Source organism: Sinohyriopsis cumingii, chromosome 19 (assembly GCF_028554795.1).
Source record: "Sinohyriopsis cumingii isolate HCF-2022 chromosome 19, ASM2855479v2, whole genome shotgun sequence".
Lineage (NCBI taxonomy): Eukaryota > Metazoa > Mollusca > Bivalvia > Unionida > Unionidae > Sinohyriopsis > Sinohyriopsis cumingii.
In genome coordinates this window covers 45525366-45549092 of record NC_142979.1, presented here as the reverse complement: position 1 = coordinate 45549092, position 23727 = coordinate 45525366, and the positions used below count along the sequence as shown (strand labels likewise).

The window sequence follows — 23727 nt, the reverse complement described above, 5'->3', positions numbered from 1 at the left end:
TATATATATATATATATACATACATATATATATGTGTGTGTGTGTGTGTGTTTGTATATATATATATATGTGTGTGTGTGTGTGTATCACGTTAGTTCCTTCGTGTTCAGGACTGCTCCGGTGGCCTAGTGGTTAGAGCATCCGTCTTGGATGCGAAGGTCGTGGGTTCGATCTTTGGCCGAGTCATACCAAAGACTTACCAAAATGGTACTAACAGCTGCCTCACTTGGCGCTCAGCATTATGAGGTTAGTGTTAGGAGTTAGGACTGGTCGGCCTGGTGTCAGGATAATGTGACTGGGTGGGACATCCCAGTGCTAGACATCACTATAAACTGTCACACTGCAGACATCATAGCGATATGACTGAAAAATTGTTAAAGCTACGTTAAATATCCAAATCACACACACACACCTTTGTGTCTACTTCTCCCTGTTGAGCTCTCACTTCTCCCTGTTCTGTCCTAAAGGCTAAGTCACTTTTCACTAAAATTCAAGTCTAGTGTGACCCCGGTGGGGACTGCAACTTTTGCTGGTGTGACTCCTGTTTTTACCAAAATGGGAGTCCCTGACTCCTAATTTTAAATTCCTAGTGAGACCTCTGCTGATCATATCTTTTGAATTATTTGTTGTTTCCTTTTTGATGCCCACTGTTAGTGTTAGAGTATTTCTGAAATACATGTATATGTACCAGGATTTTATCAACAACTATTATTTAGTTTGTCATCAGCATGGTTATGTGTTGAGATAAAGGAAGCACATTTTGTTTCTATATTGACAATGAGAAATTTATGTCTTAATGATTCAATGGCTGTCTGCATCATATTATAGAATCAGAATTTGGATTGTTCAGTTACAATTTTCATGCGAAATTTTGTGTTGAAATTACTTTTTTTTAACCTTCCAGGGGTCTTTATCCCCTACCCACCTACCCACATTTATTTTGAGACCAACTTCCGGAGTTGTGTTGTGTCACGTGACTATCACCTTGACATGTGCTATCTTACGCAGGGAGCGTATGAAGCAGGGTACCAGACTACTCACCTTGATTTAATCAGACTAGCCATGTTTCTTGTAGTTGTTCTCGGAATAAATATGTTGAGAATTATATGTTCTTTCTGGTTTTTACAAAAGGTGTCAGACTTTTGTTTAATATAATTGAAATTTTGTACAACAACATTAAAAAGGAGTTTGTTGTTGACATCACATGACTATTGAACTTCTGATGTCATTGTTTGAGATTTGTGAAGTCATGTGACATAATACAAGTGGCGACTACCAGGTCGGGTTTCATCTATGCCGAATTTCGTCTAGTCTGTCAGCGGATTAGAGAAATAACGATTATAATACTTGCCATTTTCGAGAAGATAAATAATTTTCCTAACGATTTCATGTAGGTATAAGTCGATATAACTTAGTTTAAATTTGCTTGGCCTGCTGGTAACCTATGTTACGGTGGCGGCAGACTCTAAATTTTTTATATGTAATTGCTCTGAACCCACACTCCATCCTAAATGTTCAAATGTGAAAAATGGGGTTGGAATAATCTGAGGAAACCTGGATTAGAAAAATTTTGAGGCTCTGAGCTGGACTTTGGTGCGAAACTTTTACACAGTGACATGTAGCTTGAAGCATTGGTTTCAGGTCTTAAATAGAATACAGGAGAAATAGGAAATTGTCATCCCTTTTATTATATATTCAGAAACTATTAGAGCCCCTGTGTCAATACTAGTTTGGGGACTGGTTTATTGAACTACAAGAAAACAGGTTGATTTTACAGAAAATTCAGTCCTTGTTTATACAACAATATATAATTTTGAAGTCTTTTGTCAAAATTTAAATCAACCTTTTTGTAAATGTCTTTAAATGATGGAATTTTTAACCAGATCACCCTAAGGAGTTTAGGTTGGTTGAAAAATCTTGTTTGAGATTTTATTGGCACACATAAATTCAGGGTTAAACTTTTTTATACAAGATAAGATTCTAATACTTTGCATTTATTGTTTTTTTCTTCTTCTCATACTGTGATAGAAAATGTTATCTTTGTATAACATGCACATCTATTGCGCTAGAATTCTTCAGAATTAAAAGCTTGAAAGGAAACAGAACAATTTATGCAACGTAGCAACATAATGCAGGTCAGCAAAGCAAAGTTAGAATTTGTATTCTGTACATTGAAATGGCTTTAAGTGCCATTTTATAGGAATATAGTCAGATTTGTTTCGTGTGACTCATTTTGTGGTTTTGTACATGATCATCTTTTCTGACATATGTGTTTTGGAGTCTTGAAAGAGAAACATATTCAGATTTGGAAAATGCATGTTTTATAATCCAAAATGTTCTTTAATTCCATTCAGTAATGGCTATATATTAACCTTGAAAAAATTAATTTCATCCTGGAAAAGTCCTGGAAATTTATATTTAAAAAAGCGTGGGAACCATGTATGAAAATAAATGCAGGATAAACATTAAGCTGTTTAAAATCTTCACTTTGATTTGTTTCAAAAGTAACATTATTACAGAACTGAATACGATTGTAACTGACAGGAATTAACAGGAATATGAAGTGAACAGCTTTAAAACTTATAGTGAGAGTAGTAAGCATAATTAGAAATCGAGTTTCCATTTATATCATTTCTTTTCTTTCAGGTCAAGGGCTAGATTGGACAGTAAAGATGAAAGCGATGGAAGTTGCAAAAAAATTGCAAGAAGACAAGGTATCAAAACAATAATTGTGTAGTTTATAGGGCAAGGTCATATATGTATTTTTAAAAAATATCTGTTGCCTGCCAAAACTTATCTTAACTATGAATCTTCAGAGAGTTACATTTTTTACCCACACTGTAGACTATACGACAGGAATAGATAAATTTCATAGGAAGAATGTTACATTTTAGAAAAGATCATGCCAGTCTTGTTTACTACAGTGTAAAAAAAAATGTAAACTAAATGTTGTAAAATGTTTCTTAACAGATAAGGACACACTTAAAAATGAAGATTTGTTCCAGGATTTCAAATTGCTATAGTATGAAAACAATGAAAATATTTTTTTATAAATGACTTTTCAAAGCCAGTGGACAAGTTGAGGTAAAACTAAGGTCTTTCAGGTTTCTTTGGATGGTGCTGATTCAGGTATGTAACTTGTATCTCTTCTCAAAGATGGACTTTTTTATGCAGAGATAGCTTTAACTCACAGGCAGATAGATGAAGATATCAAACCTTACCTGTCACATTGGCATAAAAGGTGACCTACATTCTGCTGCATTAACAAAACTACTTTTCCCACCATCCAGCAAATAAATTGCTCAATCTTCTAACCTAATCGTAAAAGAGAGAATACTTGCTGTTAGATTTTTTGTGGTCATATATTTTACACAGAGTTTTGGAGGAAATGGTAAACATTCATGTTGGTATAATAATTAGTTAGTTGCTGTCAAACATGACTAAACCGCTAAAGTAAGCCTTGTAAACTCTGAAGAACACATGCCTTTCTGAAAGTATTTCTAACTCCTTGAATACTTTGTTTTTATTGCATCGATACAACATGCATAATGATTTTTTTTTATATACTCATTTTGTTTTTTGTAAAATATGAATTTTTTTAACTTGTCATCAGAAATTTATCTGAATCATACATGATAAAGTCACAAAACAACTTGTTTTCTTTGATCATGACTTTGTATTGTTTTATTTATTATTTTTCTGTGTTGTGTATGTAATCTTGTCTATACATCTTAGTCAACATTCAGTTTTCCTTTGCATCAGAATTTGTTTGAAATTTCTCTGGCACAACAAACTGATATGATACTCCGATCCTTGTAGATTGTTAAAGAGGTAGTTGTTGTCTACCTTAAATTAGTTACCTTTTGAGGTAGTTGTTGTCTGCCTTAAATTAGTTACCTTTTGAGGTATTTGTTGTCTACCTTAAATGAGTTACCTTTTGAGGTAGTTGTTGTCTACCTTAAATGAGTTACCTTTTGATGCAGCCTGTTATTTTCTTCCTTTTAAAGTGGATGAAGTTCATTTATACAGTAATAATATCCAGTTTTAGTCCAAAATGGCATTAGTTCACTAATGAAAGAGGTACATCCAAAATATAATAATTTCAACCAAATCAGTCAGCATGATTTCAATGTCTTTGACAAAGAAGTAAATGGAATTATGTTACGAGCTGTGTTACAAGATAGGCCTGAAGATGGGAGGCATAAAGACAAGTCCTTTGCCAGGTATATGTATTAATTGATTCAGTAATTTTTCATTTTTGTACAGTCGTTTCAGGGCTGGAAAAAAGCGAGCCAGGTGCCACTTTATCAGATGATTCAGCGTACATCTCATTCCACAAATATCCTTTAACACCACTGGGCTCATTTCCACCCCCCAAGTCATCTTGGTAGGTATACTTATATTTGCTGTATATACTCGTGTATAAGCCAAATAATTTAAGAAAAAATAAAGGCCTGGAAGAAGGGGGCTCTGCTTATCCGCGGGCCAATGTCTAAACTTGACAGTTTTTAGGTCTTTTTATTGACTACTGTAATGGTTGTAAATCTTGGGACATGAAACAATAATTTTTTCCATGTCCTAAGACATAGGCATGTAAAAATAACTTTCAGTGACCCAACAGTTATTAAACTGTTATAAAGTACTATGATTGATCTTGTTATTTTTTAGCATGTGCATATTTTCTGATTTCTCCAACACAAAGTTAAATAAAGGTAAATACAGACTTCATAATTCGCAGGCCAGTTGAGTTTACCAGGGAGACCATGCTGAACTATAATGTACAGAACTTACGCAGTGCAAACATGCATGGCATCATTTAAATCCTTACTTATTCCCAAACATATTAGATGCACATTTTACTTTATTCGTTGTTTAGACCAAATTGCGTTCTTCTAGATAACATTTCAGCCAGTCCTTAATAGCTGTTTCATTTACGTGGAATCACGCGCTCACGAGTTACTCATTTTCAGTGATATAAGCAATCCTACAAATTGAGGTAATATTTTTAAAAAGGTATGCACATTTAATTGTTCAAGGCACATAACCATCATAATTTACATGTCCACAAAGAATGGTAATAATAAAGGCTAAAATTCTCATATAGATTAACTAAGTTCAACATCAATCAATTTTAGTTTTGTGTTTTAGCTGAACAAACATCATAACTTTCCACAAAATGAAAAGCTTGATGTTTCAGCGTCTACTATGTTGATAATCTTTGAATTTGTCTTTCATTTTGTGACAGCAGTACAGGCCAATTAATCATTAAAACCCTGAAACTGGCTTGTGATAAGAGGGAATTTTGACCGGTAACTACACCAGTACATTTATGTGTAATTGTCTTTTATTCCATAATATTAGCATGATTATCGTAGTTTTGTAAAATGGGGTGTAAGGCATACATATAAACTTTTCAAAAGCAAAGTAGGGAGACTGAATAATTTTTTATAGAGATTCTGACCTAAAATTGGGAGGTTTTCCGTGGCCTTTTTAAAGCCTTGTTTTCACTAAATATTGATTCATCTTCCTTGTCCAGTATGCGTGAAATTCGCAAAAAATATTGTTGTTTCTCCCTGTGACATGGTTTATTTTCTCCCAGGACATGCCCTGTTTTCATATTCTGATCAGCTGTGGTCAAACTGCACAATAGCTAAAGATTGGTCTTAAATAAACAAGCAAGAAAGCCAGTGCGACTAATTAAAAGTTAATCCTTATCCATGAAACTATTTTGTGAAACAATTGGCCCTCTGTCATAATTCTAAGAAACCACATTCTACACTACTGTGTGTTATGCAAGAACAAACTTAAAGACCTAATAATGTTTCCTACCTGAAATATTCTCAGCATGTTTTTTATTTTTTAATGTTTTTCTAATTTCATGGTGTTTGTTTTTGTATTAATATTATTATATGTTTTTTTATCTTATAGGTGTTGTCTAATGTTGTAAAGTGCTTAGAGCTTCTAAAGATTAGGCGCTATACAAAGTCCTCATTATTATTATTATTATTATTATTATTATGCAAGCACCCGCAATTGGTTGGAAAATAAAGGATTCCCAATTTTGTTGAACTAAAGGTACCAAAATAGCCAGCCTCATGGTACCGTACATGTGGAAGCTATTTTACCCTCTTTGTATATCCAAACTTATACCCTTATTGTCAACTCGTAAAGCATATTTAGTATTGTTCATTATAAAACATGTATTCTAAATTAGGTTTTTTGAGGACACATTTGCTGTGTTGCATGTATTTTCATTCCTTCTTTTAATTTAACAATGGTAACTAACATTGGTGTATATGGTATAAAAATGCCAGGTGTTCACTCTTGTAAGTTTCTTTTATGGCAATGGCGTATAGCATCTGGAGTTACAGCATTCACAGTGATCTTTTGTGGGATTGAAATTAATTGTAGATGATTTTATTATTGTGGTTTATTGCTTTATTTTTTTATTGTAGGGGTAAAAAAAAAGTTTACTTTATATGAATAAGTTTAAATTCAACATTCTATTTAGTGAAGAAGTGAATTCTTTATAGTAATTATTTCGTCACAACAATAGTTCACAGATGTTACAACAGAACATGGAGGACTTTCCTTGTTTAGAAGAAATGAAAATCAAGGACATAATGTAAAAATTAGGAGTTCTCTACAAAAATCGGAAAATATTATGAAATCGGGAGGTTGGCGTGGAGTGACCCCAAAAATTGGGAGTTTTTTCTTCTCCTCCCAGCGTGAAAGTTGATAGGTATTGTGTAAGGTCGCTTACATCAAGGCAAACTACAACTCAGCTTTTACGATATTAGCATAATTTTAAAGCATTATTTCCGAACCTTTATTATTGTATTTTGGAGATATCATTAAAGTGTAGCGCAATGGTGCTAATGATTCGACTCCAACTAATGTACTTAATTCAGCGATTAATCAAACCTACAATGTACATGCGATGGTGCCATTATGTAAATAAGTTCAGTAGGCTAAATGCGAGTGTTGACTCGAACCTTATTGTTTGTTTATTATGTTGTCATACTGGGATTACATTTTAATGAGTTGGTACCATTTTTGTAAGTCTTTGGTATGACTCGGGGCAGGGGATCAAACCCACGACCTCCTGCATCCGAGGCAGACGCTCTAACCACTAGGCCATTGGAGCAGTTGAAATACATTGAAATGTGCTTTATATAAAAATCCATACATTCCCATCAAATACCTTGAGCATGGTTTCTGTTGCTCTGTGTTGTTGTATATGACTGTGTCATGGATGTAATATCATCTGCTCATTTTGTTTATCATTTATTGTTCTACTGAATCATTTGTGCCAGAATTGGATCATAATTCTCGGGCACATCCAACTGATATGACTTTTTAATCCTTGCAGATTGTTAAAATGGTGAATGTTATATGAGTTACCATTTGATGCATCCTGCTTTTTTGTTCTTTTTAAAGTGGATGAAGTTCAACAACAACAATCGTAAACAATCTTGGACACCATTTGGCTCACCCCCAAGTCACCTCAGTATGTATACTTTTATTTACAGTATGTTTAGATAACTGGTTTCTATGACTGAATTGTTGTATATGACTGTTAGTGGAGTAATTATATATTGATTATTGTAACCCTTCTGTGTATTAAAATATCACAGTTTATATAAGTACAATTCTTCCATATCAGAATTTTAACCCTAAATGTACTCAAGTTTTACATGTAGTGGAACTGACTAACCAGGAAGTGAGAACTTTCACTATCTCCAGTCAAATACTTGTCTTACTATGGCTGAGAGTCAGTCATCAGGGAATCTAGAGCATGTAACCAGTAAGCATGCAAAGAGTGATCTCGGGAATTGCTTTGATTTTAAATGTAAACCAGATTGTGAAATTGAGGAATGACTGACAGTATGTAGTAGGCGCTTTGAAAGTGTAATGTATTCCAAAACCAGTACTAGTCTTGTGATAAGTGCTGCCACCATCCATCTGTGAGTATTGGCCCAAGTTTGTCTGTTATGTCCAACTTGCTCTAGAAAAATTGGTTTGCAGGTCAAATCCTGTCTTTTAGCCATAAGTTAACAGTATGTGAAGCTTGTCAATCTTTGGAGATTAAGTGAAATCTAGTTTCAGTTGTTAATTTGAATGTTATTTTTCATTGCTTATATTTTACCTACAAAATCTATTTTACCTGACCATAAGCATGATCCTCCTTATCTTTAATTTTCGAAAATAAGGAGAACCACATTTTGTAGAACATGTATATTTAATGTAGTAAACCACATGCGCTCAGCAGATCTGTGACGGTGGATATTCGTATCACTGGCAACAATATGTATTAATTCATAATTGCTATACAAATCATCGTAATATATTGCAATATGATTTTAGCTGTCAGTGCTCACTTCCTAATAACTAGGTCATGCATGTCATGAATCTAGTCTGCTAGCTATCATTGAGTGCTCTGTAGGATCCATTTCACCAGAATTTGATCAGTGTTCTCTGGCAAAAAAACTGATATGATATTTGAATCTTTTTAGCACTGAGAAAAAGCGAGTCAAATGCCAGTTTATCAGATGATTCAGCATACATCTCATATGGTAAACATCCTTCAACACCTTTTGGCTCAGTTCCACCCCCAAGTAATCTTGGTATGTATATTTACTGTGTATTTGCATTTACTGTATGTTTAGAAACTTGAATTATTTTTGAGATATCAGGGTTTTACTCACAATTTTGTCAACCATTTTCGAGGCAGTTCTCATAGCATTACAGCATAAAATTATTATTTTCTCTCAGATTCAGGTAAATGGTACTCTGCAGAGTCTTCATCCTCTGTCATAAATCTGCCTGAAAGCTCAATTGATCTGGCAGGTTAGTAGAAATACTCATTTTTAATGTTTTCAATTTTACATTCAAATAGTTATTTAATATTATTATTATTAAGAAGCTGAAGTTAAGGGGATACTGCTCCCACACATTAGAGCATTACACAACTTATTATACGTTTGTAAATATAATTGTTTCAACAATCACAAAGAAAATTAGTTGTGGAAATTTTATTTTGACTTTTTAATTGGCCAGGTTACCATGGTAATCAAAATTTAAAATTCTTGAACACTTGGGATTTAAACCATCACAGTAATTAGAATTTCTCTGTTAAATACATTACTCAATGACTTTAAACTTAGAAATTACAGTTGCTACCTCCTGAATCCAGTCCTTCCATAGGTTTGAAAAAAATCCAGGTACAGAAATTTGTATATACAAAGGGAAGTAACTTTTACAAATTACCTCCTCCAAGTTCAGTCAGTGGTGCTACATATACAGGATATTGACCGTTTAAAATTTTGATGCAAACTGTCAACAGGCCTCAGAGAATCTGTGAATTTTTTTTTTTTAAAATTGTATCCGTCTTTTTTTTGGTACAGTAAATCAAAGAATCATACTGTGTAGTATATACTCCATTTTTTATTTTTGGTAAATTTCAGATATTTTGTGTGTGTGTGTGATTTGGATTTTTAATGTAGCTATATCAGTTTTAGTCAAATTGCTGCGACGTCTGCAGTGTGGCAGTGTATAATCTGTCTAGCAGTGGGGCATCATCATATAAGCCAACCATTACACTTTTGACCTTGGTTTCTATTTATAGCAGCTGTTTGCTCAGTGAGGAGAGAACAGACTGGTTTTCTAATTTTTAGTCTTTGCTTGCAGATTTTTTTTTCTAATTCATATCTGGTACAGAACCAGTCTGGCACTAAAAGCTAAAAGTTGTCAGATTTATTATAGTTGATGCATGTGTTAGAGCAAAAATGTTTTTCAAATAATTTCAGAGATGGATTAAAAAAGACAAAAAACCAATTCAAAGATGAATACATGAATTACATAACACAGCGTTCCATTCTAGGGCAGCTTCATGTCCTTGCAGGCTGTGTGGAAAGGATTTTAATATTGGTCATGGTGGTAAAACAAAGAAACCTTGAATTAGCATGTTTTACTAACTCCAGCACTAAGGTAACTTCTTTTTTACAGCAGAACTCAATTGCGGACAAGAATTTGATAAATGCATAGGCGTTGTATATTGAGTTCTTAATAGAACACAGACTACCCCTAGTCCTTTGTTCTGACTAATGTTTCTTGATTCCAAAATTGCAGAAAATATGCATGTGCAAAAACAAAATCTTCTAATATTATTTGGTGTTTAGCAGAAGATACTTCACTTAAAATTGCAGAAGCCATGAAAATTGGGTCATTTAGTATTGCCACAGACAGGAGTAGTGATTATGATGACAAAAATTTGTACTCAGTCTCTGTAAGAGACTTTGATAACAAAAAGGGCAAAGTCAGAGTGCTCTTCTTTCATTACCAGAATTAATAGTAGATTCCACTGGAGAAAATGTTTTTGATTTGCTTGATAATGCTTTGAAATAAACATAAGTTGGCAGAACTGTATGAGGTTTTCAGCTGATAATGCATCAGTGATGACTGGAATTGATAAACGAGTTGCATTCTATATTTTGAAAAATGTCTCCATCAGTGTACATATCAGGTTGTCCCTGTCATTTAATGCACCTTGCTGCAGGAAAGGCTGCCAATAAATTAGGAGAACTCCTGAAGTGTCAAGTTGGCATTCTACCTGACATCGTACTTCATGCAGACAGAGCTGATGAGCAATGGCACTGACTGTGAGAGATTGTTCAATATTGTTAACAAAAATAAAACTGAATTCAGATCCAGGCCCAGTAACCCAGTACTTAGTGCTCTACTGGTGTGCAAAACATTCATAACACTGGTCAACAGTGAAATCATTACTGACTTGAAAAGGCCCTAATCTGTAGTATTTTGGTGTGCCGAACACGAATATAACCGTGAAAAATTTGTATTGGCTCTCGTTTTGAAGATATTCATATACCTCATTTTCTATGTTTCACTGTGTAAATTTCTCCAGTAGGACTGCAGCAACATCCGGAATAATGATGTAACATTGCATAATACCATCATGCTCACAATATCCACAGTTGATTGCATCATTTTCTGATGCAATGCAATACTAATGCCATGCGGCTGCTGAAGTAAGTTGACGTCAGCAGTGTACTATACATGTGTAGGCCTATTATACTAATGCCAGGCGGCTGCTGAAGCTGACGTAAGCAGTGTACTATATAAAGCCCAATCAGATAGGTTCAGCATTTAAAATATTTTAGACGTTGTGCGAGACAGTTCAAGCTACTGTTACATAAAACTTATTATTTTATCCATTTACGTACAATAAAGAACAGTAATGCCTCGAAAGTGTGTTAATACCGCGGACAATTTTTGCTATATTTGTGGGGAAGTGACATTTGCCAACCAGAAGAAAAGTATCAATTCTCAAGTGAAGAAGGCATATCATCTTTACTTCGGATGCAAGGTTGGTGACCAAGACAAGCCTTGGGCTCCGCATATATGCTGTGCTACATGTACAACACAGCTTTCACAGTGGTTGAATTGCAAAAGGTCATCAATGCCGTTTGCAATCCCAATGGTGTGGAGAGAGCCAAGCAACCACCTAAATGACTGTTACTTCTGCTTGGTTCCTCCTCTTTCCGGCGGAATAACGAAGCGAAAGAAGTCGAGAATAGTCTACCCAAACATTCCGTCTGCATTGAGACCAGTTCCACATGGTAAGGGACTTCCTATTCCAGAACCTCCAGCAGAATATTCTCTTGATTCATCTGACGAAGACAAAGGTGAGTCGACCTGTTCTTCTCCTGGTCCATCAGCATGCAGTGATCCAGATTTTCACTGTGGTGCATCATCAACCCCACACAGAATAACACAGGAAGAACTAAATGACCTGATTCGTGATTTGGACTTATCAAAGAACAAGGCAGAATTGCTAGGATCAAGACTCCAACAATGGAATCTTCTAGAAGAAGATGTCACAATTACTGCATATCGAAAGCGCCACCAGCAATTGGAGCCTTTCTTCAGAAAGGAAAGTAATCTGATATTCTGTTCCGATATTGAGGACCTCATGAATGCTTTAAAAATCACTCATGACCCACAAGAATGGAGACTATTTGTGGACTCTTCGAAACTGAGTCTCAAGGCTGTGCTTTTGCACAATGGAAACATTCTTCCATCTATTCCAGTAGCGTATGCTGTCCACATGAAAGAGACATACGATAACTTAAGGCAGCTACTGAATTCCATTGAGTATAACAAGTACAGCTGGCACCTCTGTGGTGATTTGAAGGTAGTTGCCCTTTTAATGGGACTGCAGCAAGGATATACAAAATACATGTGTTTCTTATGCGAGTGGGATAACCGAGCAAGGGAAATGCACTACATGAGGAAGGAATGGACTCACAGGCAGAATGTAGCCATTGGAGAGAAGAATATCCAACACCCAGCTCTGGTTGAGGCTCAGAAAATCTTGCTACCACCCCTTCACATCAAACTAGGTTTGATGAAGAACTTCGTGAAAGCCATTGACCGGACTTTGCCAGCATTCCGATACCTGCATGAAAAATTCCCTCGACTCAGCGAAGCAAAGATTAAAGAGGGAGTTTTTGTGGGTCCTCAGATTCGAGGGCTTTTCAAAGATGACCGGTTCAACAACTTGCTGGAAGGTGACGTGAAACAAGCATGGAATGCTTTTCGCCTAGTTTCTACAAACTTCCTCGGAAATGTTAGGGCAGAAAACTATAAGGAACTAGTAGAAGACATGTTGATGAAGTATAAGAAACTTGGCTGCAATATGTCTCTAAAGATTCACTTCCTTCATTCCCATTTGGATTTCTTTCCTAGCAACTGTGGTATTGTTAGTGATGAACACGGCGAACGTTTTCATCAAGATATCGCAACAATGGAACAAAGATACCAGGGAAAATGGTCCACTACAATGCTGGCTGACTACTGCTGGACACTCCTCAGAGATGCTCCCGAACAGCTGTACAAGAGACAGGCGAAGAAATCTAAGATATAGTCAATGACTTGATTTTTTATAGGTAGGCTATTACAGTTGACCTTTTACTATTGGAATGCATTTCGTTATGTAAACATTAATTTCTTGCAGATTACAAAAAAACTAGAGCCAATTTTGCAATTTGACTGTCATATTCGTGTTCAGCACATAAAAATTGATAAGAATTGACTAATTTTATTTCAGTAACATGACTTTTGTAAAAATTTGTTGTCCAGTGTAATCTCAGCTGGTAGAAAGTGTTTTGAGGGTCTGTTCTTTTTAAAGCTAAAAATGCTACATATGAAAACTTGAATCGTAATTGATGCTAAAAGATCAGAGGGGTAAATAAATGATTTTGTACATATGCTCATTGAATTGTATCATGTTATATGTGGATTATTCTTTTTCTGCTTGGATTACTCTTTTAGTCCACTTGGATTACACTTTTTCCTTGCCAGGGTTGGCATGTATGCATCATGCCACAGACTTGTAGCATCATGTCATACCCAGTCACATTACCCTGACACCAGGTTGACCACTCCTAAAACTAATCTCTTCTCTTACTGCTGAATGCCAAGCAGGGTAGTTGTTAGTACCATTTTTATAAGTCTTTGGTATGACGTGGCCAGGTTTCGAACCCACGACCCCCCACATCAGAGGTAGATGCTCTGATCATATAGGCTGCTGGAGCAGTTTCAGATATTTTGTGTAACTTTGTTACCACATCATATGATGTGTTTAAATCCATAACACCTTTCTACAGCTACATTGTACTCCTCCTATACAGCTATTCTTGTTCATAGGTTCACCTATTCACACACATTATCCATTTTTTGTGATATATTTATAATATATTTATAATATTGTCAGTGTATTCTTAATTACCAATTTGTTCAGTTCTTATTGATTGGTAATTGTTTTTTTTTTCTTTTTCCATTTGCAGACTATTGTTGATTTAGGATGTATAACATATTTTACATTCATTTTTTTAATATTGGTTAGTCATCTCACATTGTATTTACACCAGGTGTGTTTTGTTCCTTATATTTTCAGATAGTCTATGACAACACTTCTGTTAAATGTAAAAAATGCAGGAATTATAAATAGGTGGCAGAAGTCAATCATGAATCCTGTCTTGCCTACACTAAATGCTCATCACTCAAAACCTGTAAGGTGCGCTCTTTGCAGATAGTTAATGTATATTCCATTGTTCTTGTAAAAGAGCTCTGACATTGGCAAGGAAAAAAGGGCTTGATCCAAAGTTGACAAGCAGATTCGATGAGGTTATATGGAACAAATTTAAGTACCCCATTGGGTGTAAGTCCAGCTTCCTGCACTGATGTGATATAGGTGCCACCAATGAGCATATGGGAGTGTTTTATGACTTTGCCAACCAGTCTTGGCAGCATCTTTCTATGGTGAATTATTTACTGCTTCAGCTATTGATCAACCCATCCAGCTGTCTGGCCAACGAGTTAACGACAGTAATATATTTGCTGTCCCAGCTGTAAATGTAACCATCCAGGCATTTCTACAAAGTAGATATAGTATGGGTTCTAGTCATCATTCATCCATATCATCAGCCACAATTTCTTAAGCTAATGCCTGCTACCAGTCTGTCATCCAGCCATCCTTCCAGCCATACTACCAACCTGGTAGCACCCATGATGCTGGTTCAGTGTGCACAAGCACAGCAGCCTAGCTGGTTAAGCAGACCAGACAAACTGTCTGTGCAAACCCAGCCAGCCATGCCAGACAATGATATTAGTATACAGTCTGTCTGGATTGACCCCAGACTACCTTTTGTAGCCTTCCAGAAGATTTTTGGCAATGCACGCTGATGAGACAGCGTTGTCTTTGCTCTACGATATGACATATGCTAGGACATACCCACTGTAGGAAGAGGACACTCAAGTCAGTGACCATTACTGACTTAAAGGCACAATAGTGCAGCTGAGGGTGAATTTTCTTGCAAAACTGTTGGGACATTTATGTATATCAACTGATTAAATACTATTTAAAAGGCAATTCTGGGGTAATATCAAGTAGGTAGTGGTTCTCGTTATGAAATACGAGCTCTCTGAAATCTTCGTACGTAGAGTAACGAATGTATCATCTCCATGTTGAAATCCCTCTCGGCAGTGATCGGCAGATCCCGAATGAATGACACACATAATTCCGGTGACCGAAATTTGCATAATTATAGGCGACATTGTAAACACTGAAGATGATGACGTAAAACACAACCACGCTACGAGACCGCCCAAAATGTCAACAACGGTGAGTACGATCTTCTTCTGATCTCGTTCTTTTCTTCTTATCCTGTTGCTTTCTAATTTTAATTTTGAGAGGAAACAATGAAATGTATGTAAAACTACTTTTATAGTTATATTTCAAAGTTTTTTGTGGTACGAGAATAATTTAAATCGACGTGCTCTGTACAGTATTGCAAAACCCCATAGGTACTCACTCTATTTCTTGCCCAGTAGAATTCGTACTCCCTCACGTCCCCACCACTCAATTTTATAAATGAAAAGCAACAGGGATATTTAAAAATGCTCAAAATTGAGTAATTTCATTAATCAATTTATAAATTCTAACCAGATTGTCACCAGTGAACCCCTAACACCCATTTTTCTGACGTTTCAAACAAAGCGGAAAAGAATTTGTGTGCTTCTCCAAGCTAATACTTTACATAAAAAAGGTTTTAAATATTAAAAAATTTTTTCTTTAAATCTGCGACTAGAATATGGAATACAGGTTCAAAACTCGGGGCCAGATCATAAAAAAGTACACACACACAAATGTACAGTCACTTGTCAGCTGAAGTTTGACCACAGCTTTATTCTTGCACATGTTTATTGGGTATTGTGCACACTGAGTAAATAGACACATAGACTTTGCTTTGGTGCCCATTCGAGGAAAGTAGGTGCCCTTTTTAAATTTTGGATCCCCACCCCACCCAACACTTGACCAGATCCAGCCAAAAAAAAACTTCCATCAAATCACAACCTCTCATGTATTAATTTCTGATCCAAAGTTAGCACTATATTCCTATAAGTTTGATAAGTAATCATGAATATATTAGTTGTCAAATTATGAAATACCTTTACATATTAAAATTCATTAGATAGACTTAAATCAGCTCACTTTCAAGCTCAATTTTAGAGTGACCTTTAAGAGGAAGAGGGAGAGGAAGGATGAGGCATGGAGCAAGAAGTTGAAAAACCAGATGGGGGAGAGGAGGAAGACATGCTGTGCAGCCTAAAAACTGAGCTGACCAAGCTCTACACATAGTTCAGACAAGGCAGACAAGAATGAGGGTAATTGCTTATTTATATCTTGCAAAACAAGTATTGATAGATATTGAAAAATGTTTGGTACTAAGTAACTTGGCAAAAAACTCTAATATCTATGTCAGTAGTGTTTTGCACAACTTAGAAAATGCATACTTGTATTAAAGGATTAGTTATTTTACCAAACAATGTATGTTTAAACTGCTTTACTTTTTGTTGCTACTCAACACCCCACCCCAATATGATTTGGTAACGGAAGACCATGCACAGATACCATAGAAAATACAGAGGCCACCTCATTTATATGGCCACCTTATATAATACCAAAATGGTAAAGGTATTATGGAGACGATCTCATAGAGAACCCCACTGCATGATGAAATACATATAATTGATATGAAACTAAATACAAAAGGTTTTAACATGGGTCACTTAAATGTACAAGGTATAGTGGAAAAAATAGAACAGATTAAGTTAATGTTGTCTTCCAAGGAAAATAATACACATGTTTTAGGACTCACTGAAACCAAATTAAATGCTAACCACAATGATAATCTATTTCACTGTCAAGGCTACAATAAACCATCACGCAGGGACAGAGAGACAGCGGGGGGGGGGGGGGGGGGGCTTGTATACATTACAAGATGTAAATGCAGAAAGGCGACCTGACTTGGGGTCACATGAAATTGAGAGTATTTGGGTGGAAATTTCTCAAAATAATGCAGAATCATTCCTAGTTGGTTTTATTTATAGGCCACATTCCTCCAAAGCAATTTGGAATGATAACTTTTTGAAACAAATAGAAAATGTTCTTGCACAGGAGAAAGAAACATATATACTAAGCAGTGTAAATAAGGACCTAATCATTACTCAAATAAGGAGTAACTGGATGGAATTTATTGAATCATTAGGCCCAGTCCAGCTGGTAAATGAGCCTACAAGTGTAACAGAAATATCAAGCACTCTTATTGATCACATTTATACCAACCTACCAATCAATGTGGCTTATGTACCAGATGTTGGTCTTAGTGACCACTATCCTACTTTTTTGACAACAAAGGTTAAATGCAACAGAAATAGGAAAATTACACACAAAACTATCACTTACAGATCTTTCCAAAATTGAAGTAAATAACAATTTCAAGATGACCTATATAAAGTTCCATGGAATAATATCCAAAATTTTGATGACATATGTGAAGCTCTAAGGGTGTGGACTGATTTATGAATGTAGTCTCTAAGCATACAACACTAAAAGTACATCGAGTAAAGTATGAAATCCAACCTAACTGATTTACTACTGAAACCCTAGATACTTTGAAGACACGAGACCAATTGAAGGCTTTGGGAAACCATGCACAATATCAATCATGAGGAAATAACATAACAAGTATGATTGAAAAGGCTTTAAAAAAACTTTTTATCAATGAATGCTTGAAAACACAAAGAGCAACACAAACTCCATTTAGAAAGTCTTCAGTGAACTCATTAGGGTAACACACAAAGATCAGACAAATAAAATTCACTCACTTCTGGTAAATGACACAAAAGTAACTGATAATACTGACAGTGCAAATGTATTGAGTGATTTTTTTTCACTAAAGTTACCACTAAGTTAAATGAACCAGTGATAGAAAACAACTATAATGAACTGAAAAAATCCCTAAGGACATATGTTTCTCTATCCCACAGGTATCAAAAGAACTGCTAAAAATGTCTCAGTAAACTTGATATCAAGAAGCTAACATTCATAATCAATTTAAATATTGCAACCTCATCTGTCCCCAAAATATGGAAAGCTGCAAAAGTAATGCCTATGCACAAATCTGGTTCTAAGAATGATGCTGATAACTACCAGCCAATTTCAATACAATCAAAACTTGTCCTTCATTTCATATTTAACAAAACAGTTGCTGTTACACCCTATTCAATCAGGCTTTAGACAGAAACATTCATGTGAGACTGACTTGATCTCTCTAACTGATAAATGGCTTCAACCACTTGATCAAAGTTGAATAATAGGATCTCTATTTGTAGATTTCAGGAAAGTTTATGGGTTGGTGTACATGAAATTCTTTTGAAGAAACTGAAAATCAACCAATGTCATGAAAGCACAATTAGATAGTTTACTTCAAACTTAAGTGAGAGAACACAACATGTTTGTGTAAATAATGTTCTGTAGGAACCTGGAACAATTAGATATGGAGTACCACAAGGTTCAATTTAGGTCCATTACTATTGATACTATTTATTAGTGGCCTACCACTTTTTACTAAGGGACTCAATTTCATCTACAGATCTCTATGGAGATGACACAACATTGTCAGACATCCAAAACACAAAGCACAAACTAGAAATTTACTTCCAGGATGCCCTAAACAAACTGGACAACTGGTGCACATGCAATGGCATAGTGGTAAATACTGGAAAAACTAAAATATTACTTATCTCAACATGGAAAAAAAGAACAAATCTTGGAAGTGATGAACTATGTCTGACATGGAAGGATACAAATTTGCAAATGGTTTGTCATGTTAGACTACTTGGTGTTTTGGTAGATAATAACCTATCATGGACTGAACATGTCAGTAAAAAAGTTAATTCAAGTTTATGGCTTTTCAGTAGGATAAGGTACAGAAAACTATTCTATAACAGTTACATACAACCCTATTTAGACTACTGTAACACAGTGTGGAGTAATTCAAATGATAAAATCATAGCAAAGCTGGCACATCTTAAAACAAGTGCAGTCAGGCTATATCAATCCAGAAAGAAAGCAAGGAAAATTGTAGATGGTAAGTTAAAATTATTACCTATTAAAGACTGAATCCAGTTGAGAAAAGCCAGATTAATGTACATGATATCCAATAATAGTGCTCCTGAATATTTACAATCACTATTCCAGTATAGGCTACCTGGTAATACTCCACACCTGTGATCCATGTCTATCAAACAGTATAAAATTCCCAAGCCAAATAAGGAATTATTCAAAAAATGTTTTCAGTACTCTGGGACTTTGCTCTAGAATAGTATTCCAGTTGACATTAGAAATGCCAACTCTATTTCCTTCTTCCAAACCAATATATACAGCGACTTCAGAGATACACTTAAAATAGATAAATTCCTTTGTATGAGGGCATAAAGGTAGATTAGCTAAAATCATTTCATATATAGGCATTAGTGATCTACGCTAGTGGCATACAAACATTCAATACTATTAAGGTCAACTTGCTCTTTTTTCAATTTAATTAATAAACCAACTTAAGTAATACATTTATTAGTTTTATTTTTTTAAAATACAAAATGGTAACAAAAAGTCTATGCAATCTTGCTTTGGAGTTCAGCAATTAGACCTGACTAGATTGCAGTTTTTTATAAAATTATTCATGTACAGAATTCATATAGCCATTTAAGTCTTGTGAAATAAATACTACACTTTTGTTCTTCTGTTTTAAATATGATGCATGCCTTAATGTGTATTTCTAAAGCCCCAAAATATGTTAAGATAATACTATATATGCAATATCATGATAAACATAAGGACTTAATAATCCTAAATTGTTTTATTTATCCAGAATTAAGACTGACATGAAGGCTTGCAAGAAACCTTTTTTTTTCTTCATATCTGATCTAACATTTTTGGGTAAGAATTTGAATTGCCCAGTCTGCTTGACATTCAATGTTTCCACCTTTGAACTGGTGATTACTGCAAATGATTTCTGTATAATAAATTTACTCGATTCAATGGCAATTTTGAAATTTCTTTAATTCTTTCAATAACTTTTATATATTCCTTAAGCGTGTTATTGCCAAAGCTTACAATTTTTATGTACAAAATGTATATCACAAAAGGTATGAATAACTTGACAGGAATGTTGGCTACATTACAGAAAACCTCTTTCTGTATACAGGATATGTGTAGCACATGCATATGAATGTACAACTTGCACTTTGTACCAATAAAATCAAAATACTACATCAATTTACAAACAATTAAAACTTTGATAGTTACTCTTACAATACAACATTAACAATGAATTCCATTTCCAAGGTGGACTCTCAAAGATTGATAATTGATGTACATACATGATTGTTGTAAATGTTATTTCTTTGCAACCACTGTGAAAGAATTTTAAAATTGTAAGCCGTCCAAAAACAGGCATGCATACATATGCAAATGATAAGGACTTTGTTTTAATTTACAATTGATACTCATTGAGTAGATTCTTTTCATTACCTGATTTCAGTGTGGGTACCTCACTATACTAAACAAATCTAAGCTGCAATCAGCCATTCCTATTTGATCCCAATGTAGGAGTCTCTGACTTCTAGAAATGCTCCCCAAAAACTTTGAGCTGTCCATCTTAACATAAACTATCAGTTCTAGTTGCGATGTAACTCTCAGTGTTCATGTCAAAATAAAAACCATGTGCAGTTTTGATCCACGTGTATTTCACAGTGGAATTTGCTGATCAAAGATGAATAATGTTTGAATAAGTGCATGCTCCTATTATTTCTTAAAATATACTTTTTTACATTTTAGAAATAGCATATTACAATTGGAATAATTTTTCAGATTTTTCAAGATCTAATCCTTGATGAGGATGCATATGCCTTGTCCAGGATGTACAGACGAAATGTTCTTGTCCTCAACGATAAAGTTGACTTGATGAGTGCCAACAGTCATGCTACCTATAGGCAGTTCATACTACGGCAACATGGAAGGTTGGGGTCTGGACAGAGACATGTAATTCTCTCTTGCTGTTTCTGGCAGATACATGACAAATATCCCGATGGACAATACACTGGCTTCATCCCCTCTAGACTTGCATGAACTTAAACACTTTCTTGCATGTATGAGTTTGTATATAAATGAATACAATTGATTTTATTCATTGTTTTCTTAAAAATGCACATAATATTACATCAAACAATAATGATTTCAGATTTTTTTTAACACCGGTCTATTTCTGCCTATAAACAATGTGGGCACGATCATAAATTATCAATATAAAAAGTTTTCAGCAACTGCAGATACAGTATTATACATTATTTTATTTTCAACTACTGATATTTCAGGATATTATATAAAGTGTAGCCTGCCTTAGCTGACACCTCCATATATCAGACACTGTTTCATATTTTACATAACTAAAATCGAGAGATCTCCTTCACCACACCAAAACTAGAGTTGATGGTGGTTCTTGAGGTGCCAGGTTTCTACAAATTCTCCTGGGATCATCTTCCTTTAGTTCTCTTCTCCTCTGCATACCCTGCTTTCCTTCAAGTTGACAGATGAGGGCTTTCTTTATAAGCTCCCTGATGTGGGGATGTTTTCTTTTCCTTGCAAGGGTAGACGGACCATCTGCCACTTTTTTTGTTGTAACATCAATGCCTGTTTTAAAGAAAATTTTATTTTCTTAACGTGTGTGACAAGCATCCCCATGCTAACCCATATTAACTTTTTACCCAGTATTAGAGCCTCATGATCAGTTCCCAAGAAGGAGTTGTTGAGGGTTTGTTTTAATTCTTATTTGTTCTATCCACAAAATACTATGTGAGACAGCATGCATTTTTGCCCATTCCTTCAGAAAGCAACATGTTTTCATGAACAGGTATTAGCTAGTAATCATCATGATGACAGCATCTACCCCAAACGTCCTGAGGACATTCCATAAACCCCATATATCCTTAATAAAGTGTGTCAGTCCCCTGGGAAAGTGATATACATATCACTGGATCTAATTACTAGACTTGCATCGCTCAAATAAAAATAAATATTCACTAGAATGATAACAATACTAATTACAAGATCTGTATGCATGAAAATATTAAGATTCCTTACCACAAATATAAATGTGTGCCGATTGTTGCAAAATGACTTGTATCTAATACAAAGTTTTCATGACTTATGCATGTGAATAATACTCCATTCATCTGATCTCCAGGCAGGGATCATAATGCACAATCAATATATAAAATTATTTCTAATGTCCTGTAGTGAAACAAGCTTACACTATCTCCCCTTCTTTGTTTCTCATTACATCTCAGCCACTATGTATATTGTGATCCAAAGTAGCTAGCTCATTCCTAATCCTGTACACAGGAGGGATGTATGAAAATCTCTTGGCACTGTACATCATGATCTGCATTTGAAAAACTTCAAGCTCAGCAGTGTTTCTGCAATTATCAAAAACATGTATCTTGTAACATGTGTTATTTGTAATCTGCTACCAGATTAATATTATTAAATAATCATTACTGTTGGTAATTTTTGCATACATAAAATCTTTACTAAAGTGTTTATTGATAGAGTGTCATGGAATTGTTTATACCTGATGTGCATGTATTATACCTGAAATTACCAAAGACTTGAGAAGGAGAGTCACTATACATGTATCATGTGCACACATCTTATGAATTCTAACTTATTCAGATCTTCAAATGGTAAATATATACAGTAATTTATTATTTAGTTGAGAATACAAATATTTAAAGTGGTCTTCACATTTTTCTTTTAAATACCATGCAGTTGTTGCAATCCTGAAATGGCATACCTGAAATTTAAGTAATACTCCACTGTTTAGGAACCTTTGGTCCAAGAGCACCTGTGCCAAGGTCTTCAGCACTTTGGCTTTCTTCTTGGGATCATCTTCATCAAGCCAAGGCTTTGTCAGCTCTTCATTCTCCAGGTAAGGTTCATGAAGACATTTATTAATGCCTTGACCATGAGAGAGAATCTACTCATGTGTATTGGTGATGTGATTTAGAATGCCACAATCAATACCTTTAGCACCTAAAGCTGGTCTCTTTTGTCATGGTGACCCCATATTGATAAGACAACTTTATTTATATCATAAAGTGAAAGCTACATTGTAGAACTGGCTAATAGTTAGCGTAGAAGGATTCAAATTTTCCTCAGATCATTGTTCCTTCAATATTCCACATTACTATGACATTTCAAATAAATTACTTTTAATAAACTACATACCTAGAAAATTTGGTGATGAATATATATGGATAAAAAATACATTAAAAGAAATCAGAAGATAAGGATTATGCACTGTAATTTTGATTTCATACAAAAGTATACAATAGCAAATGTTTGCATATATGTTTCAAATAAAAGGACTGAAAACTCACAAAAAATTGTCCATAGCTGCTAGCAGTCTTGCATGAAAAACCAAAACTGGTTCATGTCTTGGGACCATTGTAATAAAGCCATATTATCCATTTGTTTGGCAACCTTGAAAAGTAGGTAGATAAAATAAAGTTAAAAATGCATGAAGAGCAATCATCAAAACAGTAACAGCTTTTCAATTCCAAAAGTTTTATAACATCAAAGAGTGAAAACCAACAAGTCATTTAATTCCCAAGAATAAAAAATGAAATTTAAAAGAACTTAACAGTATTGTAAATTAAATCCTAAATAAGTTATATCACCAGTCCTAATGAATAAAGTTCTAATGAACTGCCAGTGGTTTCCAAAAACAAACTTCAACTGTT

The 23727-nt window shown here is 34.8% G+C and overlaps 2 long non-coding RNA genes across 2 annotated transcripts; one reads left to right on the top strand and one right to left on the bottom strand.

Annotated features, from left to right (window-relative positions):
• The first annotated feature begins 15154 nt into the window (after positions 1 to 15154).
• LOC149775625 (uncharacterized) lies at positions 15155 to 21107 on the top strand. The gene is made up of 3 exons (XR_016416553.1): positions 15155 to 15205; positions 16094 to 16248; positions 20798 to 21107. It is a non-coding gene; the product is annotated as an uncharacterized LOC149775625 (long non-coding RNA).
• A 151-nt stretch (positions 21108 to 21258) lies between these two features.
• Positions 21259 to 22393, bottom strand: LOC149775624 (uncharacterized). The gene is made up of 2 exons (XR_016416554.1): positions 22237 to 22393; positions 21259 to 21616 (listed from the first exon to the last, which is right to left on the bottom strand). It is a non-coding gene; the product is annotated as an uncharacterized LOC149775624 (long non-coding RNA).
• Between the last annotated feature and the right edge of the window lie 1334 nt (positions 22394 to 23727).